We start from the raw sequence: 9,125 nt of genomic DNA on the forward strand, positions 1-9,125 counted from the left end.
GAAAAGTGCCCATATTTACAAAAATATTTAAAGCAGCTCTTTTTTGTTGTAGCAAAGAATTAGAAACTAAGGAAATACTCATCAATTGGGGAATGATTGAACAAGTTGTGGTTTACAATTGTTATGAAATAACCATTGTATTATAAGAAATGAAGTTTCAGAAAAATGTGGGAAGACTTATATGAGCTGATGCAAAATGATTAGGAAAAACTAGGAGGACATTCTGCACAGTAGCAGAAATACTGTAACAACAACCAATTGTGAAAGATTTAGCTACTCTGATCAATACAATGATCCATAACAATTCCAAAAGACTCATGATGAGAAATGCTATTCACCTCCAGAGAAAGAACTGATGAACTTTAAGTGCAGATTGAAGCATATTTTCTTTCATTTTCCTTATTTTTCTTGCTTTCCCCCTTTTAGCTAATGTGTAAATGTCTTTTGCATGACTTCATGTGCATACTTCATGTATCATACTTCTTGCCTTCTCAATGGGTGGGAGGAAGGGAATTTGGAACTGAAAAAAAAAATCAAATATGATCCTATGTTGCATTAATCAAGTATGAGCAGAAGTTATAACCCTGCTGTCCTTTGCCATGATCAGAGTATATCTAGAGTAGTGTTCCTAGTTCCATACGCCACATTTTACAAAAGGCCTGGTGGGTAAATGAACTTAAAGTCATGCATTGCAAAGGTTTTTTAAAGGAACTGGGTCTATTTAGCTTGAAGAATGTATGGGAGTGGAGCATGATAATTGCCTTCAAGTACCTGAAAAGCTATCAGGTGGATGAAGTATGGGATTTCTCATCCTTGGTATGAGAAAGGCAGAATTGGAAACTTTGGGGGAAGAGATTTTAGCTTGATAAAATGAGAAACTTCCCAACAATTCAAGTTTTCCAAATATATAAAGGCTTCCTTGGAAGTTAGAAAATTTCTCCACCACTGAAGATGTTCTTCAAAGAGAGTTTGGAAGACCACTTGCTAAGAAATTTGTAGAGGAGATTCCTGCTCAGATCCTGCTCAAATAAATGGTTTCTAAGGTCTCTTCTAGTGTTGAGTATCAGTACCATGGCCAGGGATAGTGGAGAAGCAAGTTGCTAATAGCTTAGTCAGCACCATGGCTAGGGAAAATGTTACATCTTTAGCTTTCAAACATTCTCCTAGAGTGATGGGACAGTCTCAGGACAAGTAAATAAAGCTGTCTCTAAAAGGCTTTTTTCATCACATGCTCGGCAGATGTCATGATATCAAAGCCTGCCAGAAGACACCAGATATCTGAGGAAGACATCTGATACACAGACTCTTTCAGTTGTCTCATTGTTGGCTAGTATACCCAGATTAGGAAGGCCCTTCTCAGGGAATGCAGACAAGGAGGTGGTACCTCACCCTCACTCAAGCCCTAGAAACTCCTAGAAACTTGTCTTGTCACTCCGTAAAATTATCAATTGACCTAAAGGCACCAAAGTCAACTAGTTGATTTTTTGATGCAAGTAGTTAAATCTACCAGGATTAGAGATGCCCAGTCCTCCTCTTTAAAAATCCTGAGGGCAATGTCTCTTTTCATAATGCTGCAAGAGCAGCCCAGGCATTCTAGCTATAGGATCTTTCTTGTCTTCTTTTTGCTAGAGTGCTAGTCATATGAGAAAATATGGAGGTTTAAGAGAGAGAGGAAGATTAGGGACTGTTGACCTTAAAAATTAGGTTGATTGCTATTGTGGTACTTTTTGGTCTTTTGTTTTTGGAGAGTGATCTAGATCCAGGTGAATCTCCTGGGCATCAGAAAAGTGAGCCTATTGTTTGGTGTGCCCCAGGAGACTTCTTTAATGCAGATATATTTCAGTGCATCTTTCCCTGGGAGTGTGGGGAGGACACCAGAGGAGTTGTGTATTATGTCTATATTTTCTATTCTCTGGGTTTCTATGTTTTGACTGTCTAGGTACTCCCCCCACCTTATGGATAGGGTTTGGTCTTCTGATTCGAGTATATTGAGAAGGCATTCTTAGACAACCTAGGCTGTTACACTAAGATGACAACTGTCTGAGATTTTGTCCCATCAACCTTAGGACATTTTTCAGAGATTCTGAAATTCTGTCATTGTAAAAGTCTGTAATTCTTATTATTATATTCTCCAGCATCTGGGCTGATTTGATATTTGTCATTCCAGATATATTATTCTATAATTCTATGTGACAACACATAGCATTTATATGTGTGTGTGTGATAACACATGTACTTCCTTACAGATATTATAATCTATGAACTAGTTAGTATCTTTGGACATATCTAATATTGTTTTTACCCTTACTCAAACATGTGTTAAGAATGGAGAGTGAAGAGTAGGTCCAGACTGATGAAAAAAAGTGAGACTTTGTTTAGTTTCATATAGAACAAGCATTTTGGGCAGTCCTAAGACCCTGGAATATAGGAGTAGGATTCAAATTAGACTCAGTTAGAGAAATGGACAGGATAAAAGTCAATAGCAATAAGTGCAAAGTACAATTTTTAAGGACCAAAAGCAACCATAGCAGATATAGGATGGAAAAATTGTTCAGGCATAAACATTCATTCATTCATTCAACAGTTATGTATTAAATGTCTACTCCATGTAGAGCATCTTGAGAAGTAGCAGGAAAATGACCTGAGTGTTAAATATGGCAAAAAAAAAATACCTAGGGGTTTAATGAATCACAAACTAAATGAGTTAACAATTTACTTATTTTAAAAGCTAATGTGATAGCATCACTTAATGTCAGAATTGGAAGGGAACTTAGAGGTCATCTAATACAACCTCAGGAAACTGAGGACCTGAGACAAGGGTCTTATCCAAAATAACACATTTAGAAATCAAGCCAAGACAAGAAGCAAGGTTGCCTGCCTTGCTAGCCACAGCCCTTTCTGCTATACCACACCATTTCCCAATTAAAAAAAAAAAACTATTAAACATGATAAGTAAAGATGTATGTTCGGCTTTGAAGAAGGAATTTTTTCTTTGTTCTTAAAGTAAAATCCTGTATAGTTAAATAAAGGGGATTAATAGATACCTCCCCAAATCAAATATTGGTTTAATATTGAAAAACATTCTTAGGAGTATGACATGATACATACAGCCATCTTGAACATTTAACAGGCCCTTGTTAAAGAATAAGTATTATTTAGTAATGAGTAAGCATTTATTAATCACTTACTACGTATCAGGAACTGCGCTAAGCATTGAGGATACAAAGAAAGGTAAAACATAGTCAGTGCCCTCAAGAAGTTCACATTCTGTGATGGAATACTATTGTGCTATAAGAAATGATGAACAGGCTGACTTCAGAAAAACCTGGAAAGACTTGTATGGCCTGATGCTGAGTGAAGTGAGCAGAACCAAGAGAACGTTGTACACAATAACATCCACGTTGTGTGATGACTAATATTGATAAACTTAACCCTTCCTGGCAATACAAGGATCTAAGACATCTCCAGTGGCATTGTGATGGAAAATGCTATCCACACTCAAACAAAGAACTATGGAAGCCGAATTGTTATTTTTTTTTTCTCTTCTGTTGAGTTTTGTTTCCTCTTTCTGATGGTTCCTTCTATTGGTTTTAATTTCTACTTACAACATCACTAATGTGAAAATGTTTAATATGAATGTAAATATATAGCCTATATCAGATTGTGTGCCATCTTGGGGAGGGTGATGGGGTGGAAGGGGGAGAAAAACTTTAAACTCAAAAGCATATGGAAGTGATTATCGATAAATCAAAATAAATTAATAAAAATTTTTTTAAAAAAAGTTCACATTCTAATTGGGGGGGCAACATGCAAAAAATTTATACATATAAGATATACATGAATGGGAAGTAATCTTCAAGGAAATGCATTGACAGTGGGAGGTGAGGTGGGGGTGTTGAATATACTGAGAAAGGTATGCTAAAGAAAGAGGCATTTGAGATGAGTCTTGAAGCTAGGACATGGAGGTGAGGAGGGAGAGCCTTCCAGGCATGGAGGACAACCAGTGAAAAGGTATGGAGTGAATGGATGGGGTGCAGTGTATAGGGCAGTGTAGCTAGATTACAGATTGTATGGAAGGAAATAAAGTAAGAAGACTGGAAAGATAGGAAGAACCAGATTGTGAAGGGCTCAGGATCAGGCAACCTAATATGTAGCATTTCAAACTAACACAATTCAGGAGTACATTTAACTATGTTTTCTAATATTTTGAAGCATGGCTCTAATTAAGGTCAAGTTACTGGGGTTCTCCCCCTTTCTGCATCAGAGCCCTGAAATTTAAAGGTCACTGACAACTCTTATTATTCCTTTGGCAGGCAGAAAAAAACCTAGTCTTAGTACCTAATTAGCAAGAACAATTAGTTAAGATAGGAAGCTTTGTTGAGTTGTGTCTCTTGGTGACCCCTTTTGGGGTTTTCTTGGCAAAGATACTGAAGTGGTTTCCCATTTCTTTCTCTAGCTCGTTTTACATGTAAGGAAACTGAGTTATATAGATCAAGTGACTTGCCCAGGGTCAGACTAAGTAAATATCTGAGGCTAGATTCGAATTCACAAAGATAAATCTTGATTCCAAGCCCAGTGCTCTATCCACTGTACCACTTAGCTGCCCCAATATAAGAGGCTAACAAATGTTGTATTCTGCCTCCTGGTGAGCTCCTCCCCACCCTGGGTCTTCTGTTTCCTTCCCTGACATAGTAATGGCTTCATGTTGTTGTGGAGTTTACATGCATGGAAGTCAGTGTCCTAGGGTCTTTGGCTTCCCTTGTCTTTGGTGGTTGGCTAGTCCATTATTATGACTTCTGTGACCCACCTTCCAATTTGAGGTGTGACAGATATGCTAATTTCTATCTGTTGAAGTGAAGCTAAATGAAGGATTAAGCCTTATTGTTGATGTTACTGTTATTCCTTACTGTCTATTGTAACTGCAAGTACAACAACAATTTTGAGAGACTCTTTTCCTAAACAGAACTGTCAAGTTCATTCTCAGAATGCTTATTGGTATTCAAGCTGAGCAAATTGCCCATCCTGAGATTATAGTCACTCCCTAAAGTCATTGTCATCCTTAGGTTAATTATGGGAACCAGTCTGTCTTAGGCTTCCCCATGGGACAAACTTTGCCCACACCTGAGGTTAACAATGGTTAAAGAACAATCATTAGTATGGATAGGACTATCCATAAGCTCAGGCATACACTAGCTGGTGAATTAGCTCTCACAAATCCTCCAAAGTATATGAAGAGGAAGGGGCATCATTGATTAAGATTGAGATCAGAATTAGTGCTTTTTCATTTTATAGACAGGAACAATCTGGCTTCAGTTCATAGTGCTGTCAAGAACTTATCCTATGACTCTCACACAGATGTGAGTAATCCTAGTGGTGCAAAGAAGGCCAGTGTCAAACCAGAAGAAACATTACAGGTCCAGAGGAACGTGCTCTTCTTCTGTAAGAACCCAAGGGAACCATGAGCACCAAGCACTGGCTATCTATCCTCGATTCAGCTTACTCTAATCTCTGTAATAATTCATGTCCTTCAATAAATCATGCTAGAATATATGTGAGTTGGGCACTTGGTTTTACTTTCATCTGTTAGTAGCACAGGGATATCATTTACCATATGATTGTGCATTTAGAGAAAATAATCTGCTAAATGTTGAGTAATATACAGGAGAGCCTTATCACTTCTCTGACCCTTGGAGTTAACCCCATAGACCTGGAACTTATATACCTGCCATATTTTGGTATCCATTGGTCTCTTCCCCTACTAGACCTTGTATCCTAAGGTCTGAAATTTCTCCTTGCCCCCACTACAACCCTGCAACTGAATTTGTGCCACTGGTTCTTTTCCTCACACCATCAGCCATAATTTTCTTTGATTCATAGCCCTTACATCTATTTGGTTCTTCTTTAGTTTCTGTATTCTTCATGGAATTAAAGCTCCTAAGGTACCTATTTTGGGTTCCTTCTTATAAGTAGTTTCTATATTATTGCCTTGTAGAGCTAGTCCCTTGTTCTCTGCTTTTTTTTTTTTTTTTTTTTTTTTGCTGTGGCTCACCCTTAGAAATGCCAGTTACTGCAAGTGATAGAGGAAATCTTGTCCCATGGCAGGAATTTTCTTATGTCCCTAACTGTGAAGGCCTTTGCTCTCTCTTTGGTTATTTTTTTCTATTTATTTTGAAATCTCCCTGGTTCCATAATCTTTTACTCTTTTGGGTATCAGTTGCCTCTAGGAGCTCTGATTCCCTTCCTCCTGAGGCAAGATGAGTGGTCTCTTTAAGTATCAAATTCCTTTAGATCATACACAGTATAAGGCCTCCATTTCCTTTTATAGAATATCTTTCTTCTCCTATAGGAACATTCATCAGATGTCATCCTTCCCACCACTGAAATAAGATTTCTCCCTTTCTTTCCCCCCTTCCCTCCTTTTCCATTCTTTTGTAGGCTTCTTCTTCCTGAGAGACTACAGAAGTTATTTTTCTCTTTTTTTTTATCCTTTGACTTGATTAGGATATATCACATTTTCCTCTATTTTCTTCCTCCTCTCCCCCTTTTATGTGCCTAGCCATTCTATAATTTAGTCCTTTAAAAAATCTATTCACCTGTATGTGGGAGTGTAGTGATGTTTAGTCCATGATATTTCAGGTCTGTTTCTCCATCATCACTTTCATTTGACTTCTGCTTTTGCCCTGTCTTTTCAAGTACATGTAGAAAGAAATCTCTTACTGGTCTCTTTGTTGTTGTCTTTGGTTGCTATTTTGTTTATCCTTCTTGTATTTCTTTTGTCTGGAGTGTTTGAGAAGCAAATAATTTCTTCAGGTCTGGTTTTCTTTCTAAGAATGTTTCAAATGTTTCTTTTTGTTGAACTTCCACTTTTTCCCATTTATGGCCAGATTCAGATTTAAAGGGTAGTTCACCTTGGGCTCCATCTTTATCTCTTTTGCTTTTCAGAAAACATTATTCTATTTCCCACCCCCCCCCCCAACTCCCACAATTTCTGGTGGGTGCACACTAGCTCCTTGTGTTATTTGAAAGTTTTTCTTCTGTCTGCTTGAAGAATTTGTTATTTGACTGTGGAATTGTTAAATTTAACCACTAAAAGTCTTGGTGTTTGCATCATAGAGTTTCTTTCTGGAGGTAATCTATGTATTCTTTTGATGGACACTTTGTTTTCTGTGTTCAGAAATTCTGAGCAGTTTTCTTGTATAATTTCTTGCATTAAGGTGATTAGGTTTTTGATTTGTGGTATCTTTCTAATAGATTCATAATCATTAAGTTGTCTCCATTCTACCTCTCCCTTTCCCCTTCTCCCAGTGTATTCTTTCTCACCCATTAATTTTATTTTTTTAGATAAACATCCCATCATATTCAACTCACAACTGTATCCTTTGTCTTTATATACTCCTTCTAATTGCCTTAATAATGAGAAAGCTCTTATGAGTTACAAGTATCATCTTCCCATGTAGGAATGTAAACAGTTTAACCTTATTAAGTCCTTTATGATTTCTTTTTCCTGTTTATCTTTTTATACTTCTTTTGAGTCTTATATTTTAAAGTAAAATTTTCTATTTAGACCTAGTCTTTTCATCAGAAATGCTTAAAAATCCTCTATTTCACTGAATGTTCATTTTTCCCCCTTGAAAGATTATATGCAGCTTTGCTGGGTAGGTGATTCTTCATTATAATCCTATGTCTTTTGTCTTCTGGAATATCATATTCCAAGCCCTCCAATCCTTTAATGAAGAAACTGCTAAATCTTGTGTTATCCTGACTGTGGCTTCATGATGCTTGAATTGTTTCTTTCTGGCTACTTGTATATTTTCTCTTTGACTTGGGAGCTCTGGAATTTGGCTATAATATTCCTGGGAGTTTTCATTTGGGGATCTATTTCATTAGGTGATGGGTGGATTCTTTTGATTTCTATTTCACCCTCTGGTTCTAGACAATGAGGGCAGTTTTCCTTGAAAATTTCTTGAAAGATTATGACTAGGATCTTTTTTTGATCATGACTTTCAGGAAGTTCAATGATTTTAAAATTAACTCTTTTTTTCTTTCTTTTTTTGGTGAGGCAATCAGGGTTAAGTGACTTGCCCAGGGTCACACAGCTAATAAGTGTCAAATGTCTAAAGCCAGATTTGAACTCAGGTCCTCCTGACTCCAAGGCCAGAGTACTATCCACTGTGCCACCTAACTGTCCCTAAAATTAGCCTTCCTATATCTGTTTTCCAGGCAAGTTGTTTTTCCAATGAAATATTTCACATTGTCTTCTATTTTTTTCATTCTTTTGATTTTGTTTTATTGTTTATTGATGTCTCATAGAGTCATTAGCTTCCACTTGCTCAGTTCTAATTGTTAAAGAATTATTTTCTTCAGTGAGTTTTTGTACCTCCTTTTTCATTTGACCAATTCTGCTTTTCAAGTCATTATTCTCTTTTGTGACTCTTTTACTATTTGGTCTATTCTTTTTTTTTTTTTAAAGGTGTTATTTTCTTCAGTATATTTTGTGCCTCTTTAACCAAGCTGTTGACTTTTTTTCCCATGATTTTCTTGCATCACTCTCATTTCTCTTCCCAATTTTCCCTTTACCTATCTTACTTGACTTTTAAAATCTTTTTTGAGCTCTTCCATGGCTTTAAGCCAATTTATATTTTTCTTTGAGGCTTTGGATGTAGGAGTTTTGACTTTGTTGTCTTTTTCTGAGTTTGTGTTTTCATCTTCCTTGTCACCATAGTAACTTTCTATAATCAGATTTTTTTCCTATTTGCTCATTTTTCTAGCCTACTTCTTGACTTTTAACTCTTTGTTAAAGTGGAGATCTGCTTTCAGGGTGGAGAGTACCCTGTTCCAAGCTTCAGGGGGTTTGTACAGCTGTTTTCAGAGATACTTCTAGGGACCTGTAAGTTTTCAGTTCTTTCAAGGAGAGGTGTGTTTACTATTCTCCTGGCCTATGTTCTGGTATGTGAGCAGCCACAAATACTCTTTTTTGCCCTGGAACGGTGACAAGGGTCCCTGCTCCACCGCAACCACATGCTCTGGTGTTCTAATGCTTCTCCTTGCCCTGGGACTGCCACCCAGGACTACCTCCTGGATCCAAGTACAGGCAAAGCAACAGAGTTTTTCCCCCAGTGCCAGTA

This window comes from Vombatus ursinus, unplaced genomic scaffold, assembly GCF_900497805.2.
Source record: "Vombatus ursinus unplaced genomic scaffold, bare-nosed wombat genome assembly UNPS02014775.1, whole genome shotgun sequence".
NCBI lineage: Eukaryota > Metazoa > Chordata > Mammalia > Diprotodontia > Vombatidae > Vombatus > Vombatus ursinus.